Raw genomic sequence first — 12005 nt, forward strand, 5'->3', positions numbered from 1 at the left:
GGCCGTGTTTCTATTCCTGTAAATAATTACAATCTCGGAAACCCACAGGGGTTTGCTATGAGTCAGCATTGGCTTGATGGAAGTGAGAGTGTTTTCAGTGTTTATGCGCTGGACTGTTAACCAGAAACAGCATTTCAAAACCACCAGCTGTTCTGCGGGGAAAAGATGAGGCTTTCTACTCTTAAAAAAGAGTTACAATCTCGGAAACTCACTGGTGCGCTTCTATCCTGTCCTTACAGTGTCAGTATGAGTCAAACAACTCCATGTGGCAGTGAGTTATTTCTTTTAAGTTTGATTTAATGTAAGCATTTTAATTTCGTTTTTCCAGTTTAAAATTTGTATTGTAAAAGATTGCACTATTCTTGAAAGCAGAGAGAATAATATAGTGAAGCTCCTGGAGTTGTCTTATAAATTTAACAATACATTTTCCATAATTTATGACATATGTATGTTAGGCTACTTAAAACTAAGTACTAAACATCAGATAACATTTTACCACTATATACTTTAGGATACATCTCTAAGAAATAAGGGCCTTTCTGATCTTTTTCCACATTACTGCTGTGTCACCATCACAGTTACGACAATGAACAGTGCTAGGGGCATCAGCCCAGTTCCTATTCCCGATTTCTGGTAGTCCCAAAGATGTCTTCTAAAGTAGATCTATTTGCATCAGAATCTTAAAAAAAAAATCCACAAATGACAGTTTAGTTGATAAGATCCTTGAGTCCTTACTGATAGAACAGTGTCTGATTTCCTGCTTGTTTGTATGCTAATACTCTCTCAATGTCCTAGGTATGACCGGTTACTGCGGATTCGTGCACTTAGGTGGGAATATGGCAGTGTGTTGCCTAATGCTTTACGATTTCACATGTCTGCTGAAGAAGTAAGTTAGCACTTTTTCAAGTTAATGATTTTGGGAAAATACTGAGATCCTGGCTTTTTTTTTCTACAATGATGTTTACTAGTATTTCTCTGTTTTCTGTAAATTTTCTATATTTTGTTTGTGAGAATGTGTAGAGGTAAATATAAACTACTAACTCAGCAGTTTGTATATATAATTTATTGACACATACTTTTTGAATTAAGCAACCATTCTTACCATACTTTTCTGAGTTATTCCTCACTAGCATAAGCTTACTACTCCAAGATTCCTAGCTAATCTTTTGAGTTGCTATCATTTGATCCATGATTTGATCACCTTTTCAGCAATAAGTTTTCAGCGTTTTTTAAGCAGTTAGTACTTACTGCGATAGGCATGGGAAGTATAAAACCAAACTCATTACTCTCAAGTCGATTGTGACTAAAACTGCCTCAGAGGTTTATAAGGCTATACATTATTTTTGTTTTGAACTGTCTTATTTGGCACATAATCCATATACACTATCAATCTTTATGGAAACCAACTGCCATATTTTTCTCTTACAGAGTAGCTAAGTGGATTCAAATTGCCAACCTTTCCATTAATAGTGACAAATGTAGCAACTGCCACTGGGGTACCCTCCTGGAAGGGAGTAGTAGTAAGTAATTCTAGTGCTACAGGGAAAACTGACAATGAAAAAAGGAGTTTCTTTTATTTATTAGTGATTCATCAGTGGAGTTGAAAAGCCGACATTATTCTTAGGAGATATGTAGTTTTCTAGTCAGCATGAATAAATATTCAGAATAAGATGAGTATTTGTCACTGAAGGTAGGGTGCTAGACCAGTATTTCAAGATAGAACATTAGAGTCAGAACACTTGGTTTCAACTCCTGACACTGCTTTCTAATCTTGGGCAAGTAACCTCATTGCTCTGTGTTCACTCCTTTATTTACAAAATGGGGTCATAGTGTGTCCTACTACAGCCTTGGTTCTCAACCTTCCTAATGCCACGACCCTTGAATAGAGTTCCTCATGTTGTGGTGATCCCCAATCTTAAAATCATTTTTGTTGCTACTTCATAACTGTAATTTTGCTACTGTTGTGAATTATAATGTAAACATCTGATATGTAGGATATATTTTTAGTTTACAAATTGAACATATTTAAAGCATAGTGATTAATCACAAAAATAGGTAATTATATCTTGTGAAATACTGATTTCTAATTATAAATAAATGAAATTTTGTCTTGAAGCATGGTGTAGCATGAGTAACAGTCTTAATATAACAATAGTGAACTACATTGCTACATTTTGCGACAGTGTGCGTAAAAAGCCAGAAGGTTGAGATAGTTTCTTTCTCACTAGATCAGAAATTCTCCAGACAGTCTTTGCAAGAGCACAAGATCATCTTCCACAACAAATCTACTTCTTTATTTAGACTTGATAACAAACAAGCTGGAAAACCCTGTTTCACAAAGATAAGTTGTTGGAAATGGAAGAAAAAGGTGCAACACAGTCTCTGACAGAACAGGACCTGACTGCAAACACTTGATCCAGAATTTTGTAACTGGCATTGTAGAGAAATCAGTTCTCGCTGCATCGCTGTTAGTTCAATAAACGTCTCTTGTGCTATCTCAGGAACATCTTCAACTTTGACTGCAAATGGGCTTCTGGCAAGTGCAAATGAGGTGTCGGGTAGATTTGGAAAGTACGATGAAATTTCATCTGCAAGCATATGCAAGTGTTCTTTCACAGAAATTGTAATCCTTTTGTCTGGTTCAGTGTCATGTTCTTCAAAGAAAACAGATAGGGTAGGCATGTAAATTTTATTTTCTTTTTATTATTTTTTTGGTAAATTTTATTTTCATCCAATTTTTCCCCCAAAGCTGATGTTTCCTTTGGAATGGTCAGATATTTTCAGATAAATCAAGGCATGTTGCATTTTGTCCTTGCAGTAATAAATTGTAACTCATTCAAGATGGCAAAGATGGCAATCAAACTATTTTCTGTATCTCACTTTTATCGCTGCAAAATGCTTTGAACTGCGGTCATGTTTTCTGATAAAAAACGTTTTGAGTTCATCACCATGCTCAAAAACACCTTTTAAAACTTTTCCTCTGGACAACCGTCTCACTTCAGTTGCGAAAGCAGTAGACTGTTTAAAGTGCTCGCCTTTACAAAATTGACAGAATTTATGATGCTTCTCATTACTTCTTGTAACTCTTTTGGCCGTGTATTTGTTGCTAATATTTTCTGATGAGTTATACAGTGAGTTCCGGTGACTTTCGGTGACTCAGTACCAAACGTTGAAATTCAGATTGACATCCTAGCATAGTGGAGCATCATCTGCAAACACCACAAACCTTTTCCCAAGAGATCTTATGCTCTTTCAGAATGAACCAACTATCAAATACATCACGTGTAGTAGTTGCCATTTTAAGAGGTTTGCAAAAAAAGAAACTCATATTTAAAGTCGCCATCATTAATATGCCTCAGGTAAACAGTAACTGTGAACAGTTTGCAACGTCTGTAGATTCATCACGCTGGATGCTAAATATTGGAAGTGGAGCAGATTTACTTTCCTGGATTATCTGATCAAGAATATCAGCAGCCTTGTCTGCTATTCTTCTGCAGGCAGTGTCATTTGATAAGAAAATTGCGCTCAATTTTGTAACAAATTCATCTCTGATCATAACTCGAACAATTTACTGGCCCCTGGCAACAGTGAATCCTCAGCAATGGTGTAGGGTTTCATAGCGCTGGTGATTCTGAGTGCCACCAAATATGAAACTTCAATGACTGCTACGTTTTGTTTGTGGTACTTGCCACCAGTGTCAAGTCTGGCTTTCTTGAGTTTATCATCAGCTTTGCTTTTAAAATAGTTGGTATCCTTGCCAGCAAAGCTCGGATATTTGCTATCAAAATGGCATATTAGTTTGTTCAGCTTCATAGATTCAACTAATAGAACTTCACAACAAGTAAGACATTGTAGTTTCTCAGTTCCTGCTGTCATTGAAGTAAAACCATACCATAAAAAATCCTCACTATCTTTTCTTAACGTTCTTCTACATGATCCATTGTCATGGGATGGTTGGCTAATGAAAATAATATATAACCATAGCTTTAATAATACAAAAGATGGCTCTCCCTCCTCCACCACTGCCACCTCCTCCTGCTGTTCCTGCAGCTGCCTGTGTGCTCGTTTGGTGCGGACCTGGTACCTCTTTTGAGAAGACTTCAGCATTCACCCTGGCCAACAAAAAACTCAAGGGAGGAGTCAAGACTGAGAACAATGATCAGATTAACTTGAAGGTGGTAGGGCAGGATGGTTCTGTGGTGCAGTTTAAGATTCAGAGGCACACCCACTTAGTAAGCTAATGGAAGCCTATTGTGAACAGGGTTTGTCAATGAGTCAGATCTGATTTGATTCGACAGACAGCCAATCAATGAAACAGACACACCTGCACAGTTGGAAATGGAGGATGAAGATACAATTGATGTGTTCCAGCAGCAGACAGGAGGCATCTTCTAAGGGAGCCTGCTCCTTTCCTCCAGAACTCTCTTCCAGCCGACCAAGAATCCATTCTCGATTAGAAAACCACAGTTTGATTCCACCACCTCCTGACAACTACAGTATAGTTTTCTCTTTATTTCATTTCCCCTTCCTCATTCCTTTATTGTACACAAAGTAACTGGTGCATGTACACAAGCATATTAAATTTTTCCCTTTGTTTATTTATTCGTTTACTAAATCACCAATGGTATGTTTTGATCAACATCAGGTGGAGATGGGATGGGGAAAACACTGGTTCTGTGAAAGCTCCCCTTCTCCATCAGTGGCTTGCTCATTCAGCTTCTCTCTTTGTATTTCAGTAGGTTATTTTGCTCTCACTGTTTAACAAAAACAAAAAAAATGACATGAAAAAAATCCTTGCATGCCTTGTTCGATTGAAGAATTTTTATGTTTTTCATTTATCATTGTAAAACCAAGGACAGTTTTATAACATTTTTGTATGTAGCTATTACATGTAGGGCAATCTGTCTTTAAGTAGGCGTAAATTACTCTCAATGAAGCCTAGATAGTTTTCCCTTCAAGTCAAGCGTCTTGTTTAAATTTCTTATTTAAAAAAAAATAGTACTAAAGATGATACATGGCACAATTTAGTCAATACAGTTTATTAAAATTTCCTATGATTTAACATTCTCTATGTTGTGTTTTTACATACCTGTTACTATCACAAGGAGCAGTATTCACATCAACCACAGCTGAATATAAAAAGACCAATCAGCATCCAGATAAAGTTCCCATGGTACAGATATCGATTTTTTGCAGTAGTTTATGATTTTACCCAGAAATAATAATTCATGAAGTGTCATTTACCACCAATACTGCTGCTTTTAACACTGTCGCTGCTTTTAACACAGTAGCTGCTTTTAACACAGCAGCTGCTCTCTACGCATGTGTGACTTGTCCACATAAACACATTGTGGTGCCAACCCTGTCACATCCACCTTTATTTGTACAAGTTGAATGTGATGGGGTTGTCTGATTATGTCATTACGCTGCGTACTCGTATGTGGGCAGACCCTCCTGGAGATGGATAGAGGAGCAGTGACTTGGTTCCTAAGACCATTGGAAATACATGTTTTCCAATGGTCTTAAGTGACTCCTGTGAAAGGGTCCTTTGACCCCAAAAGAGGTCGTAACCCACAGGTTGAGAACTGCTGTATTAACAGGGTTGTTACAGGATGATTAAGGCTGCCCATTTGGAACATAGCATAGAACGGAATGTGATCAATGCTGATATTGTGTGAGTTTGGTATAGTATATCACTTATGAAAGAAAGTGTTAGTCTGGGTTGACTAGAGGAACAGTCATACACTCATGTGTATAAGAACTTTATATAAAAGAGCAATTATATATTGAGAAAACATCTCAGCCCAGTTCAGATCAAGTTCCTAAGTCCGATATTAGCCTATATGTTCGGTACTAGTCGATAAATTCCTCTTTAGATTCACAGTATATGTAATGATGCCAAATGCAGGAATATCGCAGGCCAGTGGGTAGAAGGTCTTGTGGATCCAGTGGCAGTGTATGCATTTCAGTGTTGGCACGGGTCTCCTCCAGCTCTCTGACTGTCTCAGCGCAGAAAAGGAAGGCAGAGAGACTGGGTTTGATCTCCATTGAGCTACTTATTTCTGTCATGCCTCAAAATGAGGTCATCAAGCTGCAATTTTATTGACAGGCTGACAGGATATAATGTAATTGCCACGGCATGTATTCAGTAAATTTGCCATGAGTTTTATAAACAATTTACTTGCTAACTGCATTTAAAAAATTTAACTTGAGTTTAATTGACATAATTCATATACCACACAACCCAGTGGTTTAAATATATTAAAAAGAGCTGTGCAGTTATGATCTCCATCAATTTTAGAACATTTTCTTCAGTCTTAAACTCACCATTTGCCCCAGCCTGCCCTGTCCTAACCCAAAGAAACTTAATCCATTTATAGTCTTCACAGTAACTAAGTCCTATCCTAGATTTTACTTAAAGAAAATCATATGCGTATGGATTGTGATAAGAGTTGTATGAGCCCCTAATAAAATGTAAAACACAAAATAAAAAAAAACACCTAACTATCCTAAGTCATCATGGCAAAATATTGAATGCTCAAGAAACCACTGAAAACTCCAAAAAAAAAGAAAGAAAATCATATGCAAAAAAAACAGCCCTCAATCCAAAAGAAAATATAAAAACTAGAACAAATTTAAAAGGGACCAAAAGAGAGAAAAACAATAACGTTAAAAATTATCTGTGTTAATCTACTTTCCAATGCACTCAGTGTATAACAAGACTATTTCCATTCTTTGTTCATGGTCTAAGGAGATTCACTGGAGGCTTAATCTGTGTGGGAACTGTGCAAATGGAGTTTTTGGGCTTCCACTGTCATCCGCAGTCTGCTCAGGTTTTAATCTCTAATACCATTGCCTCCTCTGATCTTGGATTGCTAAGTACATTTCCATGCTTTATTTTTATTCTGTTCATGTTCTGGAGAAAGAAACAAAGTACCTCAGCTTCTTGAGGGAACTACTAAATAATTACGTTACCAGTTAATTTTTCAGGTTCTTTTTCCATGGTCTTTGTGCCGGAATCTTACATTAAGTGGACTTGAGGGGTGCCTCTTTATTATGGTGAAATGAACAGAACATGTTCTTTCTCTAATAACAATAGCTATAGTATTTTTTTAAAAACATAGAGTGTTTAAGAGTAATAGTTCTTGTAGGATTTTATCTTAAAATTTAAGTAACCAATAGATGAGGATTTTATTTTAAACATAAATACATGAACTTGTCGTGCATAAACTTTTTTAGTTTAGTACAAGGTAGTCATGACAAGGCACACAAGTAAGACTTCAAGATGCTGATTTTAGAACCAGAAAATTATAATTAACAATTATAATGTTAGTCTTGAGATTAGATTTCCATACTTTAGACTTCATTTTGACCTTGAGTTCAATGGAAATCCCTTATAGCTGGGCTCCAAATTCTGTGTTAATAGAGTCTCTACAAGGTCTAGTCTATGGGGAGAATCACTGCCTCTGCCTTTTCCTCCTCAGAGCATAAACCGAAATTCAGTTTCTATATGTGAACATTTCACTTTGAACTCACCGATAAGGGATAGGTGATGCCATCTTTAACAAAGATTAGTGTATTATTTTTTTCCATGAAGGTAGACAAATAGTAGTTTACAAGTTAGAGACTCCAAGACACTTTAGAGAGAGATAATCTTATGTCATAATTTCTTTTTTAAAAATCATTTTATTGGGGCTCATACAACTATTATCACAATCCATACATACATACATTAATTGTGTAAAACACCCACTGCCATTGACTTTTAACAATCCTTAAGGATGAGCAAAGTAGAACTGGCTCTTTAGGTTTCTGAAGCTGTATTTCTTTATAGGAGCAGAAATCCCCTTTCTCCCTAGGTGTAACTGGTTGAGTCAAACTGTTGACCTTGGCTTTAGCCAACACATAACCCAATACTAACCAACATAGTAGTGGTGGGTGCCTTCTCGTCAGTTCCGCCTCATAGTGGCCCTGTCTAGATCAGCATGAAGTACTACTGGACTCTGCATCCTCACAATTGTTATGTTTGAACCCATTGTTGAGTTACCGTATCAATTCATCTCCTTGAGTTGTTTTTGTTTTTCCCACTGACTTTGCACTGTACCAAGTATTGTGTCGTTTTCTAAGGACTGGTCTCCTGAAAACGTGCCCAAAACTTGTGAGACAAGTCTTGCCATACTCATCTCCAAGGATCAGTCTGGCTGTGATCTTCCGAGACAGATTTGTTTGTTCAGTTAGCAGTCCATGGTACTTTCGGTGTTCTTTGCCAACATGCTAATTCAAAGGCATCTATTCTTTGGTCTTTATTAATTGTTGTCCAACTTTCATATGCTTATGAGGCAATGGAAAATCCCATGGCTAAGGTCAATGGAAAATCCCATGGCATTGCTCAGTCCTCAAAGTGTGACATCCTTGCTCTTCATCACTTTAAAGTAGAATTTCAGAAATCCAAAATATGTTTAGTGAAAGAAATTTGTCACAAAATAATAAATACTGTGTGGATCTATTTAAAGTACAAATAATGAACAGCACTAAACTAGTGTTTTAGGGATGCATTCTTGGGTGATAATGTAAAATTTTCAGAATGGAACAAAATGATAAGTCTCCATTTTGGGGCTGAGGATGTGTTACTCCTTGACCAGGCTGTTTCTTAATAATGTCATTAACCTGTACATCTTTGTTTTGCCTACCTTTCTGTAATTATACATAAATAAGATTCTGAGGAGATTGCAACTAATGTCACAAAACAAAATATATATAAATTATTGTATAAAACATGAGTTTTCTCTGTAAACTTTCACCCTAACCATAATAGACTTTAAAAAATAACAAATGCCTTTTATTATTATTTCCTTCCCCCAGCCCTTTGGCAACTCTTAATCTACTTTTTTACATTTATAGAATTCCGATGACTGACTTTCCTACAAATGCAGTCATAAAATAATGTGACCTCTTGCGCCACTTTACATGTGATAAAGGTTTACCCTTGTCAGATACAACTTAGAACTGAATTCCAAAGTAAGCCTCACTATCTTCTATTGTGTGCACTCCTCATTTTGCTTGTCCTTCCTTCTCTTTGGGGACATTTGCATTGTCTGCTCAAGCATGTTGTTCCATTCTTATAAAAAGAGTCCGTGCAGTATTTAAAGCGACCATAACTGAATCATGTGTTTTTCGTAGTGTTGTTTCTGGTTGAATGGTTTTTTTAGATCTGTGCTTAGGTCTACTGGTTTGTAAGCTATGTGATAACAAGAATTTTGTCTGTTTTGGTTGAATGCTCCATCCTAAGTGCACAGACAGTTCCTGACTCGTAGAAGACAACCATTAATGTTCGCTATATAAATACAGGAATGCCACACTCATGGTCTACATGGGCGTATGTGCTGTTTGAAGTCACGATTACACAATGTTGGCAAGCTTGTTTTCTTTGTCACTTGGTAAAAAGACCATTTTTCTGTTTTCAGATAGAATGGTTCAATTGTTATAAGAAGTCCCTTGCTACTTACATGAGGTCATTGGGAGGAAATGAAGGTTTGGACATAACACAGGATATGAAGCCTCCCCAAAGCTTATATATTGAAGTAAGTTTTACCTCTTGAGAATGGATTTTATTGAATGTGTGGATTATGCTCCTATTATGTAAGAAGGAGATATGAATATAGTTTTGTTAGGTGCCACCAAGTCCTATTCATAGTAACTAGATGTACAACAGAATGAAACACTGCCTTGCCCCGCACCCTCTTCTCAAACATTGCTGTTTGAGCCCATTATTGCAGTCATGGTGTCAATGTGTACCACTGAGAGGCTTCCTCTTTTTGACCATCCAGGGACTTGCCATCCAGATGACATATACACGGAGTCGGCCTCTTTAAGGGGCACTCCCGCTGTAGCTCTTCCAGCACAGCTTTGTTTGCTCTTCTGGCTGTTGATGTTTTGTCAGTGCTTTTCTGCGATATCATAATTCATAGTTATCAATTCACCTCTGTCTTATTCATTGTTCACCTTTCATATACATATTAGGTGATTAAAAAATAGCATGGCTGGGGTCAGATAAACCGAGGACTAGTTTTCATAGTTTTACTGAGATAAAAGGACCCCTGGTGGTACAGTGGTTACACATTGGGTTGCGATCAGCATGGTCCGCAGTTCAAAACCCACAAAAACTCTGTCCCTTGACTCCACCCCTTGAGGGATAAGATGGGGTTCCTGCCAGGTCTAGAGGCCAGGTGTGTGGATTTCTCACCCAATGGGGGGGGTGGGGTTAAATTAAACCTCTCAAGTCTACTTTGAGATTGGTGCGGGAAGTGCTAGGCTTCTCTTTCCCCCTTGCCCCCTAATTGTGTTGTTTTGCTAACACATTTCCTGCTTGGGGGTGGCAAGGTGAGGAATGTTGAGCAAGGGCTGGTGGAACTGTAGAACAAAGCAAAAGTTAAGCTTGGCTAGTGACTATCTGCACCAAGCTGACTCTGCAAAGCTGTTCTTCACCAGAGGACAGCAAGCCAAGAGGCTTGGTCAGCTGGGTTAGCTCAGGGACCAGAAAAAATTGGCTATGCCAGGCAGGAGGGACGCTTCCCCAGCGTGTGGACAGCCTATAACAAAGAGGGGAATCTGTTAGTAGTTGCTACTGCTCTCTCAGTTTAAGAAGCTTGGATGTACTTCATATTGAGATTCTCTTCCATGAAGTTTAGGATATCGCTCCTAGTGGACCTTCTCTATAATTGCTGAGAGTTGTCCGAGTTTGTTGTCTGACAGTCATTTTGCTGACTCTGCTGCTCTTTAACACTTTAAAGAAGTCTTTTGCAGCATTTATCTCATGGCTTGATTTCTTCACTAATTCCATGAATGTTGATTATGCATTGAAATAAATGAAATCCGTGTCAATTTATTTTTTTCTCTTTTTATCATTGTGTTTATTGGCCCGAGCATGAGGCTTTTTTTTTCCATCGAGCCATAATCCCTACAGAAAGCTTTAGTCTCAGTTCTTCATTAATGTGTTGAATCCTCTTAGCTTTCCATAAGCAAAGTTGTATCATATGCATATCACAAGGTCTCTGCTTTTACACTGGACATTTTAATACTTTCATATTGAAAGTTACTACCACTAAGGAAGTACTTACCAAGGAGCTTCAAATGTTTCTGGGACTTTTTTCAGTTTTTAAATTCCATATTTGCACACACTTGAAGTCCCTGTCATATAGTTGTCATTTTGTTACTTGTTAAGTGGGTTATCCTCTCTTTGCTCCTCATTTCTTCCAGTAGTACCACGTACTTTGGCGCTTAGTTAATTTTTGGATTTTGAACCATCTTTATTATCCTCTTTTGTATACTTTTGAATATTGAATAAAGTAGACCAAAGAAAAATGTTTGCATTCAACTTAGGTGTTGGCTAAATATGTTAGGTAGCCAGAATAGGGGCCATAAAGGGGGAGTGTTAGTCTGGGTAGACAAGAGAAACAAATTCATAGAAACTCATGTTTATAAGAAAGAGGTTTATATAGAAGAACAACTGAATATTGCGAAAACGTCCCAGCCCAGTCCAGGTCAAGTCCGTGAGCCCAATATTAGCCCATATGTCTGATACCAATCTGTAAAGGCCTCGTCAGACTCACGAAACATGCAATGACTCCGATTGCAGGACGATCTTGAACCAGCGAGTAGAAAGTTTTTGGATCCAGTAGCATTGTAAACATCTCAGCGCTGGCAGGGTTCTTCTCTATGTAGCTTCTCTGGCTCCAGAGGTCTGTTGCATCAGGGTAGGTCCGTGTGGCTTTCCCAGCTACCAGGACGTAGTGCCATGTGTCTTGCCAGTAGAGCATCTCCAAGGAAGTGAGCTGAGAGAGAGAAGCGTCTCCTGTTTAAGGAGGAAATACTGGAGTTCCCAGAATTCTCAGGCGAAGGCAATGCCCACACAGAGGCCTCACTGGCTATCCTGATTGACCAACTAGACTCCACCACTTCACTCTTAATCCTCTCAAGTCCCAAATTGACATCAGATTACATAAGCA

This window comes from Tenrec ecaudatus, unplaced genomic scaffold (genome assembly GCF_050624435.1).
Source record: "Tenrec ecaudatus isolate mTenEca1 unplaced genomic scaffold, mTenEca1.hap1 Scaffold_93, whole genome shotgun sequence".
Classification (NCBI taxonomy): domain Eukaryota; kingdom Metazoa; phylum Chordata; class Mammalia; order Afrosoricida; family Tenrecidae; genus Tenrec; species Tenrec ecaudatus.